The sequence below is a fragment of the Sorex fumeus genome, unplaced genomic scaffold, assembly GCF_029834395.1.
Source record: "Sorex fumeus unplaced genomic scaffold, SorFum_2.1 ptg000183l, whole genome shotgun sequence".
In the NCBI taxonomy this organism is placed as follows: Eukaryota; Metazoa; Chordata; class Mammalia; order Eulipotyphla; family Soricidae; genus Sorex; species Sorex fumeus.
In genome coordinates this window covers 6,716,339-6,738,235 of record NW_026606240.1, presented here as the reverse complement: position 1 = coordinate 6,738,235, position 21,897 = coordinate 6,716,339, and positions in this window count along the sequence as shown.

Genomic DNA, 21,897 nt, shown 5'->3' with positions numbered 1-21,897 from the left:
AGTCTCCCGACCCTTGAGCAGGGGATATCTTTCCATTTCCTCATGTCCTCTTTTATTTCCTGAAGTAGCGTTTTGTAGTTTTCTTTGTACAGGTCCTTTACTTCCTTAGTTAAGCTGATTCCTAGGTACTTGATTTTCTGGGGCACAATTGTGAACGGGATTGTTTTTTTCATGTTGCTTTCTTCTCTCTCACTGTTTCTGTATAGGAAAGCCATGGACTTTTGGGTATTGATTTTATAACCTGCAACTTTACTATACGAGTCTATTGTTTCTAGGAGTTTTTTGGTGGAAGTTATTGGGTTCTCTAAGTAGAGTATCATATCATCTGCGAATAGTGAGAGCTTGATTTCTTCCTTTCCTACCTGAATGCCCTTAATATCTTTTTCCTGCCTAATCGCTATTGCAAGTACTTCCAGTACTATATTGAACAGCAGTGGAGAGAGTGGGCATCCCTGTCTCGTCCCTGATCTTAGAGGGAAGGCTCTCAGTTTTTCCCCATTGAGGATGATGCTTGCTGTAGGCTTGTGGTAGATGGCTTTAATTATGTTGAGGAAGGTCCCCTCTATACCCATTTTGGCTAGGGTTTTCATCATAAAGGGGTGCTGGATCTTATCAAATGCTTTCTCTGCATCTATTGATATGATCATATGCTTTTTATCTTTTCTTTTGTTGATATGGTGGATTATGTTGATTGATTTCCGAATGTTAAACCATCCTTGCATCCCTGGGATGAATCCTACTTGGTCATGGTGTATGATCTTTTTGATGAGTAGTTGGATTCTATTTGCTAGTAGTTTGTTGAGGATCTTTGCATCTGTGTTCATCAGGGATATCGGCCTGTAATTCTCTTTCTTTGTGGTATCTCTGTCTGCTTTTGGTATCAGTGTGATATTTGCTTCGTAGAAACTGTTCGGAAGTGTTTTTGATATTTCAATTTCGTGGAAAAGCTTAAAGAGCATCGGGAGTAAGTCCTCTTTAAAGATTTGGAAGAATTCACTAGTGAATCCATCCGGGCCAGGACTTTTGTGCTTGGGGAGACTTTTTATTACCATTTCAATTTCCTTGATGGTGATAGGTCTGTTCAGGTATTCCAGGTCTTCTTGGTTCAGCCTTGGGAGTCTGTAGGAGTCTAGGAATTTATCCATTTCCTCGAGGTTTTGATGTTCCGTGGCATAAAGCTTTTCAAAGTACTCCCTGAGGATCCTCTGAATTTCTGTGGTTTCTGTTGTAATGACCCCCTTTTCATTTCTGATTCGGTTTATTAGGGTTTTCTCTCTCCCTTTCTTTGTGAGTTTTGCTAGAGGCTTATCGATCTTGTTAATTTTCTCGAAGAACCAGCTTTTGGTTTCATTGATCTTTCGGATTGTTTTTTGGGTTTCCATCTCGTTAATCTCTGCTCTGAGTTTTATTATTTCCTTTCTCCTGTTCGGGTTGTGCTCCTTTTTTTGGTCCTTCTCCAAGCTCTTAAGCTGTGAGGTTAGGTTACTTATGTGTGCTCGCTCCTCCTTCCTGAGGAATGCTTGTAGAGCTATAAACTTTCCTCTTAACACAGCCTTTGCTGTGTCCCATAAGTTTTGGTAACTCGTGTTCTCATTTTCATTCGTTTCTAGGAATCTTTTGATTTCCTCTTTGATTTCCTGTCTAATCCACTCGTTGTTCAATAGTGCACTGTTTAATTTCCAGGTGTTTGATTTAGTTTTCTGTTTTTGTGTGTGATTTACTTCTAATTTCAGCGCATTATGGTCTGAGAAGATTGTTGATACAATCTCTACCTTCTTAATTTTATGGAGGCATGTTTTGTGGCTCAGCATGTGGTCTATCTTGGAGAATGTTCCATGTACGCTTGAGAAGAATGTGTATTCAGCTTTTTGTGGATGAAGTGTCCTGTATATATCTACTAAGTCCCTTTCTTCCATTGTTTCCCTCAAATGAAGTATGTCCTTGCTAAGCTTGAGTCTGGTTGATCTATCAAGAGGTGACAAAGCAGTGTTGAAGTCTCCCACTAGTATTGTGTTGCTATTGATGTCTTTTTCCAAATCTATGAGTAGTTGTTTTACGTACTTTGCTGGTCTCTCATTAGGTGCATATACATTTATTATTGTAAGTTCTTCCTGTTGTACAGATCCTTTGATCAATAAGAAATGGCCTTCACTGTCTCTTATGACCTTCCTCACTCTGAAATCGATGTGGTCTGATATAAGGATGGCTACCCCAGCTTTTTTATGGGAGCTGTTTGCCTGTAGGATTGTTTTCCAGCCTTTGACTCTGAGTCTTTGTTTGCTTTGACTATTGAGATGCGTTTCTTGCAGGCAACAGAATGTTGGGTTCAATTTTCTAATCCATCCTGCCACTCTATGTCTTTTAATTGGTGCGTTCAGCCCATTGACATTGAGAGAGATTATTGTTATGGGATTTTGTCCCATTGTTCTGTTAAAATTTGGTGTATTTGAGGGGCCTATCTTGCCTTAAAGTAGCCCATTTAGTTGTTCTTGTAACCATGGTTTTGAGTCTATGAAGTTCCTGAGCTGTTGTTTGTCTGTGAAACTGTGTGTTGTTCCTTCTATTATGAATGAGAGTCTTGCTGGGAAAAGTATTTTGGGGGAGGCATTTATTTCATTGAGTTTTTTTACTATGTCCCACCACTGTTTTCGGGCCATGAGGGTTTCATCAGAAAAATCAGCTGTGAATTTTAAGGATGCTCCTTTGTAAGAGATTTCTTTCTTCGATCTTGCTGCTTTCAGAATTTTGTCTCTGTCTAAGGTTTTGGTCATTTTGATCAGAATGTGTCTTGGGGTATTTTTATTCGGATTTCTTCTAGCTGGTACCCTTCGGGCCTCCTGAATGTGGTCACAAGTTTTCTTCAGCTCTGGAAATGTTGTAGCAATGATTTCTTTGACAGTTTCTTCTTCATCGAGGTTTTCTTCCTGTACCTCTGGGACTCCAATAATTCTTATGTTACCCCTCTTGGCTTCATCACGATCTTCTCTTGCCATCTGTTCCCGAATTGTGAGTCTCTTTTCCATTTTCTGCTCTTTTCTGGAGAGTCTCTGAACTTCATCTTCGAGCTCACTGATTCTGTTCTCAGCAGCTGTTACTCTGCTGCTGAGACCTTCCACTGAGCTTTTCAATTCGCCTACGAGATTTTTCAGGTCTGACATTTCTGATTGCATTTTCCTCATTTCTGCCTTCAGATCCTCTTGTCTTCTATTGGCATTGGTTTCCATTGTTTCTTTTAATTCCCTAAGCATCCTAAGTAGCTCCCTTCTGAATTCCTTGTCAGAGAGGTTGTCTAACACTACAGTACTGTTGGTATCATCTGGGCTAGACTCTTCAATATGAAAGTTTGGTGGGCTTTTGCGTTGCTTTACCATTGTGAGAGGTGTGGTTTAGTCCTTCACGTTCACTGTTACTATTCTGCTTTGATATGCAGTGTGAGTTAAGATAGGCTTATGAGTTATTGGCTACTGTGTTCCCAGTGGCTGAGCTAAAATAGAGAAGTTTCCATCTAAGAAGTTAGCTTATGGTTCCTATGGCATATGTAGTGGGAAAATATTTCGCGGCCGCGTTAGCGGCTGCGGCTCCGGAAAGAGTCCCTGGCACTAGGCGAGGAGTTGGGAAAGTCTCCTGTTTGGAATTGGAGCCGTTCAGCTTTGTTGCCCAGAGCTGGGCCTCTGTGCCCGTCCCACGCAGATCAGGGGTTGAAAACCGGCTGTCTAGGGGCTGTTTCTAGCTGCGCGTGCCCAGAGAGGGACCCGAGCCCTTGGGGGCAGGCTGTACCTGTTGGAATTGGAGCCGTTCAGCTTTGTTGCCCAGAGCTGGGCCTCGATCTCAGCTATTCTTGGGTATTAATCTCATACTTTGTTACTTTATATCCCCCAGATGAATGCAATCTTTCTATGTCTATCCCTCTCTTTCTGACTCATTTCGCTTAGCATGATACTTTCCATATTGTACCACTTGTATGTAAATTTCATGACTTCATCTTTTCTAACAGCTACATAGTATTCCATTGTGTAGATGTACCAAAGTTTCTTTAACCAGTCATCTGTTCTTGGGCATTCAGGTTTCTTCCAGTTTCTGGCTATTGTAAAGAGTGCTGCAATGAACAAACAAGTGCAGATGTCACTTCGACTATACATTTTTGCCTCTCTGGGATATATTCCCAGGAGTGGTATTGCTGGGTCAAATGGGAGCTCAATTTCTAATTTTTTGAGAATCGTCCATACTGTTTTCCAGAAGGGCTGAACCAGTCGACATTCCCACCAACAGTGAAGGAGTGTCCCTTTCTCGCCACATCCACGCCAGCATCGGTTGCTTTTGTTCTTTTGAATGTGGGCCAGTCTCTGAGGTGTGAGATGGTATCTCATTGTGGTTTTGATCTGCATCTCCCTGATGATGAATGATGTAGAGCATTTTCTCATGTGCTTTTTTGCCATTCGGATTTCTTCTTTGAGAAAGTTTCTGTTCATTTCATTGCCCCATTTTTGGATGGGGTTGGATGAAAAACCATAAATTTTAACACTATTATAGGCATGTTACCAGAACTATAATGGTTAAAAAAATCTCAAGACAAGTATTTATCATCATAAGATTGAAAACCTGTTGATCATTTATTGAATAATAGAAATGTGAGGAAGAACATATTTCTTTCTAATTATGTATAAGTTTAAAGGTTTTAACAATACAATGTGTTGTTTAAACAAAAATAATAGGGTGATTTACAGTTTGTGTAATGAGTGCAAGGTGAAATACTGTGTTGCTGAAGCAAAAAAATTAAAGGAGATGCTTAAGGGCATTATGGAAATCTTTGGACAGGAAGTCTAAGACAGAGTTAGGAATTAGTTCAAGGACTTGAGATAGAAGAGTGAGAGAGGAGGGACCTATTTCAAAAAATACTGAACAAATCTATGAAGAAGAAATTGAAATATGACAAGTTAATTCTCTCAACTTTTTGGATATTTATAATATGTCTTTATGTTTTATGTTGCAATTTTTAAGCAATGTTTTATTGATATATCATTTGCAGCACAACTTAGGTTTGGGGAGTATAATTTCACAACTCTATACAATTCTCACTATTTCTTCTCTCTTAATTTTCATGTACTCCATACTACCCAGTTGACCTTCTCTATGCATTCCTCCTTTTGTAGTTCTTCTTCCTTCTCTGAAGTCACCTCCCCCTTCTACCTCTGCCCACTGTACACTGAGTCATTTTTGTTGTATTTTGTTCATTTGTTTTCTTTATATTCCACATATGTGTGAAACCACCTGGTAATTGCCTTTCACTTTCTGACTAACTTTACTTAGCATAATTACCTCAATTTCCATTTGTGTTGCAGCAAAAGGAAAAATTCAATAGTACGGTTTTGCATGGTATCTGGTTTGTATAGCTAATTAAATTGTGGCATTATTTTGAGATCAATTATTTAGCTTAAACAAAATAGAATTGCTTTTGAAATGTAAGCATTCTTAGTTCTTTAAGAGCAAAAGTTTATTACAAATCTGTATATTAGGAATGAAAAGGCCATGTGGGTTCCTATAGGTTTTATTTCTAAGCCAAATATATAACTCATAAACCTCAAGTTTCTTTGGTAAACTTGTAATAATTTTTGAAAATGAAAAGGATTCTTGTGCCCAAAATGTGAGCAAAGCACTGCAGATGACCTCTCTCTCTGATTATTCTATTTCCTGACATGACTTCCTAAGGAGCCATTATTGTGGAATTCTAAGTATTTATTAGGCCTAGATCCAAGAAGATAGTTTTTAGTTGATTTGAGTTATTCTTACAAAGATAGCTTTATTCTATGGTATTACAGGCTTTTAAATTTTTTAACTTTATGTGTTATCATTTTTATTTTACATTTGCTCTTTTAAAAATACTTATTCAGTTTCTTTGTTATTTATTCTTTTGTGTTTCATTTTTCTCATGCCCTGTTTCTCATTTTTTTCTCTTTATACTTTCTCATTTACCTTTTTTAAATTTGTTTTTCTTATTTTAACTTCTTCTAATTTTTATTTTTTGGTTTGGCATTTTGTCTTGATTCCTATCCTAAAGTCAGATAACTTTAGGGATCATTTTCTTTTTAAACTAATAAGACCAAACATTAGCTTTTGTCAATATTAAACTGAACTTGAGATTCATTGACTCTATTATCAGCAGTAAGACCAGAGTGGAAATCTTTGCCTTATTGGCAATTACTGAGCTTTTATCATTAGCAATAATTTTCCTAAAGTTTACATGGCCTAGATAATCTTGACTGGAAAAGAGATACCCGTGAACACATAGACAAGTTTCAAAAAGAACTCTTCCAGAAGAATGCCAGACATGGAGGGCCAAAGCAAATTTTGTGAGATAATATCTATTATACAATACTGCAATCAGAAGTGTATTGCTAATAGGGAGATTGCACATGCGCACACACTCATCAAGATCGCAAATTTGGGCAATAGGAATAAATTTCCTTTGACAGTAAAATGGATCTCTTAGTGCCAACACAAGCAAAAGCATGGGTATGGTGTAGCAACATTGTTTGCCTAAAACATTTTTAACAGCATTGTAAATAACTTCACCTAAATACTTTTTAAATCCTAGGAAATGATGTTCATGCATAAAAATATGCATAATTCATGACATAATATGGTATAGTATAACATAACATTACAGTATGATGCCAAATTAGTGAAAATATAACTGGATCATGCAATTGAATTAAAATGTTCAACATGACAAATATAAGAATATATACTAACTTATTTTCCTGATCTCAAATACATTTGTGGAACTTACTATTTGAACTAAAAATGACAACTATGTATTGTAGGGTTTACAGTTCATGGAAAAGTAAAATATATTCAAATAAAATGAAATATAAATATAAAATATAAAATTATTAGGGCAGTGAAGCAAAATCAGTGGACATTGATAAGCATATACTGTTGTGAGACTATTTTTGTGGGCCTGTTTTTTTATTTACCTTTCTAGATAATCTACTTTATTTTATTTTTTAAATTTTATTGAATCACCATGAGATTGTTACAAGCTTTCATGTTTGGGTTTGATATGATGTGATTTGATTTGATGTGATCATTGATCACACAATGATCAAACACCCATCCCTCCACCAGTTCACATTCCCCACCACCAATATCCCTGGTATATGCCCACCCCCCCTTTCCTACCCTCCCTCTGTCTCCATGGCAAACAATATTCCCCATAGTCTCTCTCTACTTTTGGACATTATGGTTTCCAATTCAGACACTGAGAGGTTATCATGTTCTGTCCTTTATCTACTTTCGGCACACATCTCCCATCCCAACCGATTCCTCCAGCCATCATTTTTTTGGTTATCCCTTCTCTATTCCAGTTGCCTTCTCCCCTTTTTGCTCATGAAGCGGGCTTCCAGCTATAGAGCAATTCTCCTGTCCCATTAATCTACTATCCTTAGGTGTTGCCTCATGTTATGTTGTTTTATACTCCACAAATGAGTGCAGTCCTTCTATGTCTGTCCCTCTCTTTTGACTCATTTCACTCATTTTCATACTCTCCATGCCTATCCATTTATAAGCAAATTTCATGACTTCATCTCTCCTAACAGCTGCATAGTATCCCACTGTGTAGATGTACCAAAGTTTCTTTAACCAGTCGTCTGTTCTAGGGCGCTTGGATTGTTTCCAAATTTTGGCTATTGTGAACAGTGCTGCAATGAACATATAGGTACAGATGTCATTTCTACGGTGCTTTTTGCATCCTTGGGATATATTCCCAGAAGTGGTATTGCGGGATCATATGGAAGCTCGATTTCTAGTTTTTGAAGGACTGTCCATATTGTTTTCCAGAAAGGCTGAACTAGTGGGCATTCCCACCGACAGTGAAAGAGCATCCCTTTTCCCCCACGTCCACATCAGCACTGGTTTGCTTTTGTTCTTTTGAATGTGTGCCAGTCTCTGTGGTGTGAGATGGTATCTCATTGTTGTTTTGATTTATATATCCCTGATGGCTAGCGATGTGGAACATTTTTTCATGTGCCTTTTGGCCATTTGCGTTTCTTTTTTTGAGGAAACTTCTGTTCATTTCTTCTCCCCATTTTTTTATGGGGTTGGAGATTTTTCTCTTATACAATTCTACTAGTGTCTTGTATATCCGGATATTATTCTCTTATCAGATGGGTATTGGGTAAATATTCTTTCCTATTCTGTGGGCTCTTTCTGTACTTTGGTTACTGTTTCTTTTGAAGTGCAGAACCTTCTTAGTTTGATGTAGTCCCGTTTGTTTATGTTTGCTTCCACTTGCATGGTCAGTGCTGTTTCATCCTTAACGATGCTTTTAGCTTCAATGTCGTGGAGAGTTCTCCCTACATTTTCCTCTATGTATCTTATGGATTCATGTCTAATATTGAGGTCTTTAATCCACTTTGATCTGACTTTTGTGCCTGGTATTAGACAGAGGTCAGCGTTCATTTTTTTTGCAGGTAGCTATCCAGTTTTCCCAGCACCACCTGTTGAAGTGCCTTTCTTTGTTCCACTTCACATTTCTTGCTCCTTTGTCAAAGATTAAGGGGTCGTATATTTGGGGGTCTGTGAAAGAATATTCAACTCTGTTCCATTGGTCTGCAGATCTGTTTCTAGCCCAGTACCATGCTGTTTTAATAACTACTGCTTTGTAGTACAGTTTGAAGTTGGGGAGGATGATGCCACCCATCGTCTTTTTCCCAAGTATTTTTTTAGCTATTCGTGAGGGTTTATTGTTTCATATGAACTTCAGGAGTGTTTTGTCTATTTCTTTGAAAGAGTTCATGGTTATCCTGATAGGGACCACATTAAATTTGTATAGTGGTTTGGGCAGTACTGCCATTTTGATATTGGATTTCTTCTAGCTGGTACCCTTCTGGACTCCTCAATGTGGTCTTCATCTCTGGGAATGTTGTAGCAATGATGTCTTTGACAGTTTCTTCTTCATCAGGGTTTTCTTCATGTCCCTCCGGGACTCCAATAATTATGTTACTCCTGATGGCTTCATCATGATCTTCTCTTGCCATCTGATCCTGGATTTTGAGTCTCTTTTCCATTTTCTGCTCTTTTCTGGAGAGTCTCTGGACTTCATCTTCGAGTTCACTGATTCTGTCCTCAGCAGCTGTTACACTGCTACTGAGGCCTTCCACTGAGTTTTTCAATTCACCTACCAGATTTTTTAGATCTGTATTTTTGTTTGCAATTTTGTTTGCATTTTCTACATTTCTACCTTCCAATCCTCTTGTCTTTTATTGGTATTGCTTTCCATTTTTTCTTTTAGCTCCCTAAACATCCTCAGTAGGTCCCTTCTAAATTACTTGTCAGAGAGGTTGTCTAGCACTTCATTACTGTTGGGGTCTTCTGGGCTAGCCTCTTCAATAAGTAAGCTTGGTGGGCTTCTATATTGCTTTACCATTGTGACCTGTGTGGTTTAGCCCTTCATGCTCACTGTTACTATTCTGCTTATGGTTTAGTATTAATTGAGGTGGGCTTAATGAATTATTGCTAATGTGTTTCTAGTGGTTAAGCTAACTTAGTGGAATTTCCAACTAAGAGGGTAACTTATGGTTCCTATGGGATATGGAGTGGGAGAATATTGTTCTAGGAAGAAGCCTTGCCACAGGGCGGGTACCTGAACGAGATGAGCAGAGGGTGCGTGGAGCATTTTAGTTTTGGTTGCACACGGTGTGCCTCAATTCCCATCCCTCGCAGATCAAGGTTGAAAACAGGGCTACCCTAGGGTCGAGTTAGACTCGTACCTCCGGAAAGGAGCTCTGCCACTGGGCAGGACCTGGTTGAGATGAGCCTGTGGGCCTATTTTGGTTTTGAAATCTCCCCGTGATGCTCAGTACTTACTCCTGACTGCCAGGGATCACTCCTGGCAGTATTCATGAGAACTATATGTGGTTCCAGAGATCAAACCCAGGTTGACAAAATACAAAGCAAGCACTTTACTCACTATCCTATCTATTTGGACTTATTATATTTGAAGATGGTTATAATTTTAAAGCTATAAAATATTTTATATATATAAAACATTTATATACCGTGGCATACTCAATATGCGAAAAACAGTAACAATGATGGTCCTCATTCCCCTGACCCTGAAAGAGCCCCCAATATACCATCGGGCTACACTAGCATGTGACAGGGATGAATGGAGATGCTACTGGTTCCCGCTCGAGCAAATCGATGAACAGCAGGGTGATAGTGATAGCGATAGTGATGATTTTAAAGATGTACCTATAAATTTTATAAGAACAGTTAAAAATATATAAGTAGAACAATGGGGCCAGGAAATAGCCCAGTAATTGGGTATGTGCAATGCCTAAATCAGGTTTGACTCCCCCACACCAACTTTTCAATTCCCTCTCACCATAACCAGGTTGAATTTTGGAGGGCTACACCACCATTAGGTTGATCCAGGTAGTCCCTGGTACCACAGGGCCTGGATAATATGCCATTCTCTTCAGACCCTCACATTGAACGTACCTGTTTGCACAGGATCAAGCACAGGGTCCCAGGTCTCCTGAGCACTGCTTTTGAACATTTCCCAAATAGATATAATGTGGAGTTAATAACAAATAGTATAGTGACGCACATAAAATATACTCAATCTGTAAATTATAGAAAAGAAGTCAGCTGTCAATCTTAAGGATGCTCCTTTATAGGCAGTTTCTGTCTTTGACCTTGCTGCTTTAAGAATTTTGTCTCTGTCTAAGTTTTTGTCATTTTGATTAAGATGTGTCTTGAGATATTTTTCTTTGGATTTCTCCTAGCTGGTACCGTTTGGGCTTCAGAATCTGGTCACATGTGCTCTTCATCTCTGGGAATGTCTTAAAAATGAAGTCTGTTGCTAGGAATGCTGATTGATCCAGCCTTTTTGGAAAACAATGTGGACATTCATTCAAAAACTAGAAATTGAGCTTCCATATTACCCTGCAATACCACTTCCCGGAATATATCCCAAGGGTGCAAAAAAGCACAGTAAGAATGACATTTGCAATTATATATTCATGCAGCACTGTTCACAATAGCCAGAAGCTGAAAACAACCTGAGTGACTGAGAACAGCTGACTGGTTAAAAAAAAACTTTGGTATGTCTACACAATGGAATTCTATGCAGCTGTTAGGAGAAATGAAGTCATAAAATTTGCTTATAAATGGATAGACATTGAGAATATCATGCTAAGTGAAATGAGTCTGAAAGATAGGGACCGACATAGAAGGACTGCACTCATTTGTGGAGTATAAAACAACATAACATGAGGCTGACACCTAAAGATAGTAGATTAACGGGACAGGAGGATTGCTCCATAGCTGGAAGCAAAGGGGAGAAGGCAACTGGAATAGAGAAGGGATCACTAAAAACTGGTGGTTGGAGGAATAATAGCTCAGGATGGGAGATGTGTGCTGAAAGTAGATAAAGGATCAAACATGATAACCTCTCAGAATACGTATTGCAAACCATAATGTCCAAAAGTAGAGAGACAAAAGAAACAGTGACCAAAATACAAAGACAGTCTACAGAATGGGAAAGGATATTTGCCAAGTACACATCTGACAAGGGGTGATATCAAGGATATACAAAGTACTGGTTGAACTCCACAAGAAGAAAACATCCAACCCCATCAAAAAATGGGGCGACAAAATGAATAGAAACTTTCTCAAAGAAGAAATCCGAACGGCTAAAAGGCACATGAGAAAATGCTCCACCTCATTAATCATCAGGGAGATGCAGATCAAAACCACAATGAAGTATCATTTCACACCACATCCACAAGAACAAAAGCAACCGGTGCTGGCACGGATGTGGCGAGAAAGGGACCCTCCTTCACTGCTGGTGAGAATGCCTACTGGTTCAGCCCTTTTGGAAAACAATATGGACGATTCTCAAAAAATTAGAAATTGAGCTCCCATTTGACCCAGCAATACCACTCCTGGGAATATATCCCAGAGAAGCAGAAAAGTATAGTCGAAGTGATATCTGCACTTGTTTGCTCATTACAGCACTCTACAATAGCCAGAATCTGGAAAAAACCTGAATACCTGCGGACAGATGACTGGTTAAAGAAACTTTGGTACATTTACACAATGGAGTACTATGTAGCGGTTAGAAAAGATGAAGTCATGAAATTTACATACATTGAAAGTATCATGTTAAACAAAATGAGTCAGAAAGAGAGGGATAGATATAGAAAGATTGCATTCATCTGGGGAATATAAAGTAACAAAATAGGAGACTAACACCCAAGAATGGCCGAGATTAGTACCAGGAATTTTGGTCCATGGCTTGGAGGCCAGCCACACATGCTAGGGGAAAAGGCAGCTCAGATAGAGAAGGGAGCACTAAATAAAGGGTGTTGGGAGGATCCTCCCAGGATGGGAAAAGCATGCTGAAAGTAGACTATAGACCAAACATGATTGCCACTCAATGCCTCTCTTTCAAACCACAAGACACAAAAGGAGAGAGAGAGAGAGAGAGAGAGAGAGAGAGAGAGAGAGAGAGAGAGAGAGAGAGAGAAAGGGAATGCCCTGCCAGAGAGGCAGGGTGGGATGGGGGGTGGGAGGGATACTGGGATTCGTGGTGGTGGGAAATGGGCACTGGTGGAGGGATGGGTATTTGATCATTGTATAACTAAAACCCAAGCACAAAAATGTGTAAGTCTGCAACTGTCCCTCATGGTGTCACACTAATAAAATTTTTTTAAAAAGTAGAGGAAACCCCTTGGGAAGGGGGGCGTTCCTGGCTCGTCCTTCACGTCCTGCCGAGGTCACGTGTTGCCCCCCACGAGCGGCTCTCTGGCATAGCTGTGGCTCCAGAAGAACAAGGACTTAATGCAGAGCCTGGCAGCTTGTGGCAGAAAAGTGAAAGGACTGTGTGTTAATCCACACCACCATACCTGCCCTGAGGGGAAAGGGTGTTGCTACCTTCCACCTTTTTCCCTCTGGAAAGAAAGATGGCAGCCACTTCAGAGCTTTATGGTAAGCCAGGATTGAGCTGGTCCTGACAGGGTGACTATAACCTCATGGGAAGGGAGGCGCTCCTGGCTTGTCCTTCACGCCCTACCGAGGTCACGAGTTGCCCCCCATGAGCAGCTCTCTGGCACAGCCATGGCTCTAGAGCCACAGAAACCAATCTCATTATTATCTGACTCTCAGCAGAAATACTTCCAGGCTTAATAAGTAAAATACCAGAAATCCAAAATTGCGCGGCCATCATTTGAATCTTGTACCAGCTTTAGAAAACAAATTATTTCACAATGCCTTTCAGCATGTCTGATTTGGGGGTGTAAACTCTAAATAATAATGGTGCATCTTTTGTCAAAACAACGAATCTAATCAAAGTAGATAGAGTGTTAACTAGATCTGCCTCACAGGCATTGGGAGAGTTGGGAGGAGGGGTATAATGGCGTTCTTGGTGGTGAAAAATAAGTACTGGTGAAGGGAAATGTGTTTGATGATTGCATGACCGAGACTTAAACCTGAAAGCTTTGTAACTTTTCCCACAATGATTCAAAAAAAAAAAATTAAGGAAGACATTCAACCCTAAAAAAAAAAGTAGAGAGAGAGTATGTGAGAAACTGTCTGCCATGGAGACAGAGGGAGGGTTGGAAAGGGGGACTATACTGGGGACATTGGTGGTGGAGAATATGTGTTTGCACTGGTGGAGGGATGGGTGTTTGATCATTATATGATTGAAACTCAAACATGAAAGCTTGTAACTGTATCTCACAATGATTAAATTTAAAAACAGAAAAAGAAAAAAAATTACTGCATGTGGCACATACATACACAAAAGAACAGAAGGAAAATGCAAATTAATTGCATTTATGATTTATATCATATCAGTATGACAGCTTTATATGACAGTTTGATAAGTATATGTAACTACACAGTCAAACATAGCTATAGGATAGATTTCTGCTGTTGTATGGGGGGCTACAACCATTGGTGCCCTGACAGCCATTGGTGCTCTGGACTTATTCCTGGTTTTGCACTTACATACCACTCCTGGTGGGCTCAAGAGAACGTATGTGGTGCCAGGAATCAAATTCAGATTGACTGCACGCAAGGCAAGTGCCCAACCCACTGTACTATCAAAAAGAAATTTGCTGTAGCTATCACAATCACTTTCGCCCTACATTAGATTAAAATCGATCATATGGATATAGATATAAGTTTCAACAGGCTTAACACTTTGATATAAAGGCGGAAATTGTAAAATGATACAATTTAAGCCCACATATGTTTTTATTATGTTTTTGATGCTTCTAATTTATTTGGGGGTTATACCTAGCATTGCTTAAGATTTACTCCTGGGCCTACACTCACGGACCAATCCTGGTGGGCTCAGTAGAATATATGTGGTGCCAGGGATTAGATCCAGATTGACCACATGCAAGGCAAATGCCTACCCACAATACTATTTGTTGTGGCTATATAGGGAGATTCAAAATAAGCACAAAAATATAAAGCATGTGACTTTTATTATTATAAAAGTTCTTATTATAAGAAGCTGAAATGGTGATAATCAAGGTAACCTCAGAATATACAATTACAAATGTGTATAGATTTAATGGCAGATAAGTTTGTAAAATAGAAGAACTGACACATCCGTAACAACAATAGAAGACTTCAAAACTACCTTTTACTTAACAATAAATAGAAAGGCATTTGGTCTACAGTGTTATGTCCACTCTTCCTTTATGAAATTCATGAAAGCAATATGAATCACTTCACCCCAGGCATAGCAGAATGCACAGTTTATTTTATTTTTAACTTCGGCTTTTATTTTATTTATCTTTTGTCTCTCCTGTAATGTTATTTCTGCAGTGAGTGGAAGTGCACATATTTCATTGTGGGCCTCACACACTTTGTTGTGCTGCACACTATTAGGTGTCCATGTTTTGGTTTTGATGCTCATGCCTTTTAGCTGTTGTGCTCATGAATGCTGTATTGCATTGTGCTGGTAATGGCATACTTTGTTATGATTCTGAGAATTCCAAGTAGTGGACCCACTGGGATCCACATCCCAGTATGTAGAAGAATGCCAGGTACTGAAATTGCAGTTTCATCTTTTTGTGTGAAAGGCAGGTACCCTACTATTAAGCTTATCCCTGACTGCAAGAATACACATTCTCAATATGTGCACTGAACATTGACAAAATAATTTCTATTCTTGGCCATGTAAGACACTAATTATTTTTTGATTTTTGAAAATTAAACTAGATGTTTAATTTACAATTTACAATTAAATTTTAACTCTAAATAAATAAAAAAAGAAGGTAGCTGAAAATCCCTCAAATATTTTGTAATCAAGCATACTTTTTTATTATAAAGAAAGAATTCACAGTAAAAATAAAAGAAAATATTGTTAACTGAATGAAACATCTCAAAATTAGTGAGGTGTAGCTAAAAATGTTTAGAGAGAAATTTATGGACTTAGTTTATATTGAGAAATAAAAATAGTTCAAAATTATTCATTTAAATTTTAGCTGTAGGATAGTAGAAAAAGAATAAAGCAAAGCCAAACATAAATTTGAGGAAGTAATAGAATGACAGTTCTCTTAGAAGACAAGTGAAATTTGATAGCCATAGCTTGAATTTCTGAATTCCCCTACATAACTATTCTTGTCTGATTATTCCAATCTTCCATACAAAATAAGAGCTGTGTCTTGGTCTCCATACTCATGAGGAATCTAAAAAAAATTCCATTCCTAAGATAAAGGCAACAAGTTCAGTGTTAAGCAACAGCAGCCTGACAGAAAATAGCACTACACTGTCCTCCCGTTGTTCATCAATTTTGCTCGAGCGGGCACCAGTAACATCTCACAACAAATTATGAAACTTGTTACTGTTTTAGTCATATTGAATATGCCACTCGTAGCTTGCCGTGTGGGCAAGATACTCTCGGAATCGAACTTGGGTTGGCCATGTTGGCCAAGTACAAGGCAAATGCCTTACCCACTGTGCCATCGCTCCAGCCCCCAACAGGAAATAAATGAAAGAAAATGATTTCAAGATGACTAGAGCTCTTTAGAGAAACAGAGAAGCAGTGTGTAACCAGATGATTGGCTGCTGTGCAAGCCACAATTAAAATTGAGAATCATAAGAAAATATTTTGGAGATTCCTCGAAATAAGTAGACAAGGAAACCTAGGAAAATATTGAACTTTCTCCAGTTAGCTAGAATTAGGAGTCTGAGATTTAGCAATTTAGGAAACATGTTTCCTCATAGGCTAGCAAAATATGCAATCTATGAACTAATCGTTTCAGTAAAGTTATTTTCCCTTTCATCTACAGTTAAGACTGGATATAATTAGGGAAAATTTTCTCTATGAGGATGTGGTGATGTGCTTAATTTAGGAAGACAATTGGTTGCAGACCATCAGGATTCAGGGAAAAGCTGCAAGTAATGATGCAGGTGACCTAACCTGTCACAATCATGTACTGCCACCTAGGAACTAATTTAGGGAAAGTTGACTTATAGGTAGGGGTACATTCTAGAATTCCAGTTTTTAATTTCTCATGCAGGACTATCCCCATGTATGAGCTATTTTCCCTGATTCATAGTGTATGGTAAGTTGGTTACTGAAAATTTATTTAGCAAATACTTATTGAATACTTTCAATGTACCATGCCTTGTTTTAAGTTCTGAGAAAAGAGAATCAATAAAGGAATATTTGATAAAGGAATCGATAAAGTTTTTATTGTGGCTACGCTTTAAGGGGAAAGATATCAGAAAATAAACACTTGAAGAACAAACACAAAAGACAATTTCAGTTCTACCAACAAGGAAAACTTAATGTGAATGAGAAATTGGTAGGGAAGTGGGGTCAAGAAAGGGGACAAAACAACAAAACGGGGTCAAGAAAATGCCTTTTTCAACATCGGAGTTGAAGCAAATGATAAAAAGACAAGCAATCAAGCCATGTGAAAAACCTAGATAAAGTCCAACACTACAAAGTGGAATACATTACTGGCTTTGTCTAGAATAAGTTGCCATAAGTAACAAAGAAAATCAAAGATTTGTGTGTGTGTGTGTGTGTGTGTGTGTGTGTGTGTGTGTGTGATCCAGTAGAACACATCTCAATTCTAATTCTACAACCATTTAATTCTGTTATGTTTCCCCAAATCTCCAACTGGTAAAAAGGTTTAGTTATTCCCCATAGCAGTTACAAATGACAAAAGGAAAATGTCTTTTATTTATATCCAGGAATATAGATAGTTTAGGTAAAAAAGGTTTCAGGGCTCCTAAAAGGAAACTGTTAGAGCAGAGTGCAATATTTCACTATTATTTAAAACATTAGGGCGTCTATAGGAGACCTTTCCTCCTGAAAATACAGTTTAACCCCAAAGCATATTAAATCTAGTCTGTGCACAATTATACAACTACTTTATGTCTGAAATGGGACAAATACTTTAAGGATATGTTCAAATTGTTTTCCTCAAGCTAAAATCAGTAATTTTTTTAATGTTAATATTTAATGTAGTAGAGAACATTAATATTTTTAGTTTATGAGAAATATAAGTAACTATATCTGATTTCATGACCCCAGTTTTGAGGAAATTTTTTTTTATGTTTCAATTTGGAGCCCACACTCCTGCCTCTGAGCTCAGAGATCACTTCTGAGGATCCCAGGACCATATGGGATGTTGGAGATTAAACCCAAGTAATCAATATGTGTGCAGAACTGGTGCCCTACCCACTGTACTAACTATTCAGTCCCCATGGGGAAACTTTTAAAAAGTTTTTAAAAAGTTTATATTTTAGAGTTCCCACAGTATGAGTGAAGAAAAATACTTATGTATACATCTGCACACACATGGACACACACAAGCACACACACACACACACACACACGTTAATGAGTTGTCAACTATTATTCATCCAGAATGATTAAAGTTCAAATAAACACAACAGGAAGAGAACAATTTGTATAAGGAACAGGTACATTGAAAGGGTCCATTACTTCAGGGGACTAGAATAAAAGTTAGTGGAATTCCAAAGAAACCCTGCAACTCTATTCATGAATTACCCATGAGAACACCAAAAATAGGACAACTCTCTATAATTCTGAGTATTTATGAGGCAATAGAATATGTACATAGATGGCTTACTGGGAACATCTCAAGCAGTCTGAATAGTTATCTCATTAAAGAAAGTGCTTAGTATCCAAAGAAAAATAAACGAAGGAGTAGCTCTCATTGAAAGATGTAATTTCTATTTGTGGTTTAATGTGGCATCCTTATTTTAAATATTTTAGAGGATTAGAATAGGTCTCTCTCTACCATCTACGACGTGACTAAGGACCAGTTTATCCATTTAGTCAGGTGGCAGACAGCACTAAAGGATAAATGATGCAAGTGAGCTAGAACATATTTCTTCCAAGTTCTTTGTGACCCTCTCAGGTAGAGGTGGCAAATCTGTACACTGTATGCCATTCTGTCGTCTATATTTCTCATTTTTCACCGTGGACTTAGTTACTTTGAAAGACTAAATTTTAAAAATGTATTATTGGCTTTTACTGTTACGGTGTACAGTAACAACAGTCTCCAATGGAGACATTACTGGGCCCGCTCGAGCAAATCGATGAACAACGAGAAGACAGTGACAGTGACTTTATTGGCTTTTAGACCACACCAGCACTGTACAAGAATTACTTCTAATTCTGTACTCAGAAATCACCCCTGGTGATGCTCAAGGACCATATGCTGTGCAGGGGATCAAATCGAAATTGACTGTGTAGAAAGCAAGCACCTCATCCACTGTATTAACTCTTCAGCTGTAGAAAAGCTTGGTATCACTTTAATTCCGACCTTTCTTGAGAAATGATGAAAAAAAAGACATCTAGGCTGTGTTCTTGGTTTGGTTGCAGTTTTCAAGGTTAGACAGCGTTCTCTTTCATAGGGGACATATTGTTTTAACTGTATTTAGTGTCTTACTACTTATTTACTTCTCAATTTTGTTTATTATTCCCAGTTTGGAAACAATTTCTATCCATGCTTGTCCTCTTACCATTATTATTATTATTTTTAGGAGGAAAGGATAGAAAGCAAGTTTTGGTATATACAGCATGTCTCTTTTAGAGCTTGAATGTGTCGGTAGATTTCTTGTAATTAAAGCTATTTCTAAATAAGAAAATATTAATTTTACTTTAAAATATTAAGTTATCTACTATTTGTGTCAAAGAGATAATACAGTGAGTAGCATGCTTGTCTTGCATGCAGCCAACCAGAGTTCAATCCCCTGCACCATACATGGTCTCCCAGCCCTGCCAGGAGTAAGCACAAAGCCAGGAGAAGCCTGAAGCATGGTAGCATTGACCCCAAACCCCAAAACCAAAAAGAAACAAATATTAATCTGCTATGTGTAGTCACTAAAGGACACACAGAGAAAAATGGGGAAATGAAATCAAAGGCATGAATATTGATCTCAAATAGTACAGGAATACCTCTTTTTATTAACATGGTAGTGCACTTAGTATGAAAACATTCAATTACCAAAGAAACGATATTGCATATCATATTTTTTACCTTGATGTTTGCTTCCTATGGGCAAAAAATAAATAAATAAAGGACAGCTATTATTGGTATTCTGAAGGAAACTGTTACGCAATCTTAAGATTTTGGAGATACATATTCCCTTAACAATCATCCTCTTAAAACATTTTTCGAAGATTTTTGGCCATTATATACCTTTTTTTCTGTAGTTTTATGTTATGGAAATATAAAATGTAGAGTGGAAGTAGAAGAGAAAGGTGGTCAGGACAAAAGAAAGAGGGAAGAATAGAGAGAAAGGGAAAGGAGGGAAAGGGGGATTAAAAAGAATATTAGTTTATACGTTATAAATCACTGGTATCATTTGTCATCCTGTTGTTCATCAATTTTCTCGTGTGGGCACCAGTAATATCTCCATTCATCCCTGTCGTGTGCTAGTGCAGCCCAATGGCATATTGGGGCTTTTTCAGGGTCAGGTGTATGAGACCCATTATTGTTACTGTTTTTGGCATATCAAATATGTCATGGGTAGCTTGCCAGGCTCTGCTGTGTGGGTGGGATAGTCCCTATCTGGGCTCTCCAAGAGGGAGAAACTGCTGTATTATAAATTATAAAATATAATATAAAACTTCTATATTATAAATAGAGTCCGAAATTGAGATTGAGAGAGGAGAACAGTTTAGGGAAGATGGACCAACAGGTGTGTTCAATGATCAAAGCTAATGTTGTTCCCCACTTTGGGAATCCCAAAATTTAATTTTTGCCTCCTAACTTGATTTATAGAGCTTTTATTGTACATAAGTATCTGAACAGCTCCTGCCTTTCAAAATATTTTGGCTTGCAAGATAGCACACACTGTTGGTTCCCTGACCTTATTGATGGTTACCTTTCAGTTTCTTCACATGCCTTTGCATTTAATGGCAGAGTGAAACCAAGGATCAATATTTATGCTCTTTTACTTTTAAAATGAGCATAAAGTTTACTACACTTGCTATCCTAGTGATCTCATAGACTTAAATATCCACATGGAATTGATCCTTAACTATGTACCTCATCCCTAAACTCTCAACTTTACATCTATGACATAGTCAGTAGCTCCACTGACTAATAGGTATCACAATTTCTTCATATTTGTTTTATAAGTATACTCTTCCTAATTGCTTTTCTTCTCAGATAATTGAAACTCCATATACTCTGGTTGAAGTCTGAACTATTTAGACTCCTCCATCTCTTACCTGTTTCTCTTATCTTACATCTAAAACATCTGAAAGTTTATTATGGCTTTAAAACTCCAAAACTTATACTACATATCACTTCCGGGCTGGAGCGATGGCACAGCGGTAGGGAATTTGCCTTGCACGCAGCCAACATGGTCGACACAAGTTCAATTCACAGTCATGTTGGTATAAGCCACCATCTTCTTCTCCACGAATTATTACAGTAAATATTTAATGTTAGTTCGTATTCCATTCCTATTCACCAACTATCTGTCTTCAACATGGAGAAAAACTCAATTAAATTTATATATAAGTAAGTTCCTCTGCTTAGAACCTTCCAATAGCTTCCCATTTTACCCAAAGAAGACATCCAAGTTCTTAAAACAGTCTCTTAGGTTATGTAGTCAATTATCTTTCTTCCTGAAATTACCTCCTCTCTTTCCTCAGTAACCCTACCAGTCTTTTTGCTATTCTTTAAATATTTCATGCATACCCAATGCCTCAGGGCCTTTTCATTTGATAATCTTTCTTTTTAGAATTCTAATGGCCCAGATATGCATTTTAGTCCTTTGCTCAAAAGTTAACTTCTGAGAAGTTAAAATGGTTTCAAATGACCTTATAAAAATGAGGCCTCTGTGCTTGTCAGACACCTTTAATTGCTCTTTATTTTATTTTTTATTGATAGCATTGTATTTATTATACATAGTTTATTCATAGCACTTTGTTATATTTATAATTTATATTGTACATGTACTCATTGAAATTTAGGCTTTTTGTATCATTTTTGTTTTGAGGGCCACACCCAGAAATATTCAGAGGATCATGCAATACTGGGGACAAAAACCTAGATCTTCCATATGTAAATTATGTACACTGACCCTTTAGTAATCTTCCCATCCCTGAAATGTATGCCTTTTGAAAGAGGACATTTCTGTCTGGTTTATTTATTACTGTATATCTAGTTCCCAGATAAGTAATGAATTGATTCAATGAATGAATAAATAACTAAGATTAACAGATGTAACTTTTTAATCTAAACTTCGGGTGACAGTTCTGTTACAAGATAATCAGTGATCAAGAAATTAAGATCTTAAAGTATAGATCAGTTAAGACATGTCATCAGAATTACCTATTTAAAAGTATGTATCTCAAAAAATATTTAATCAGAA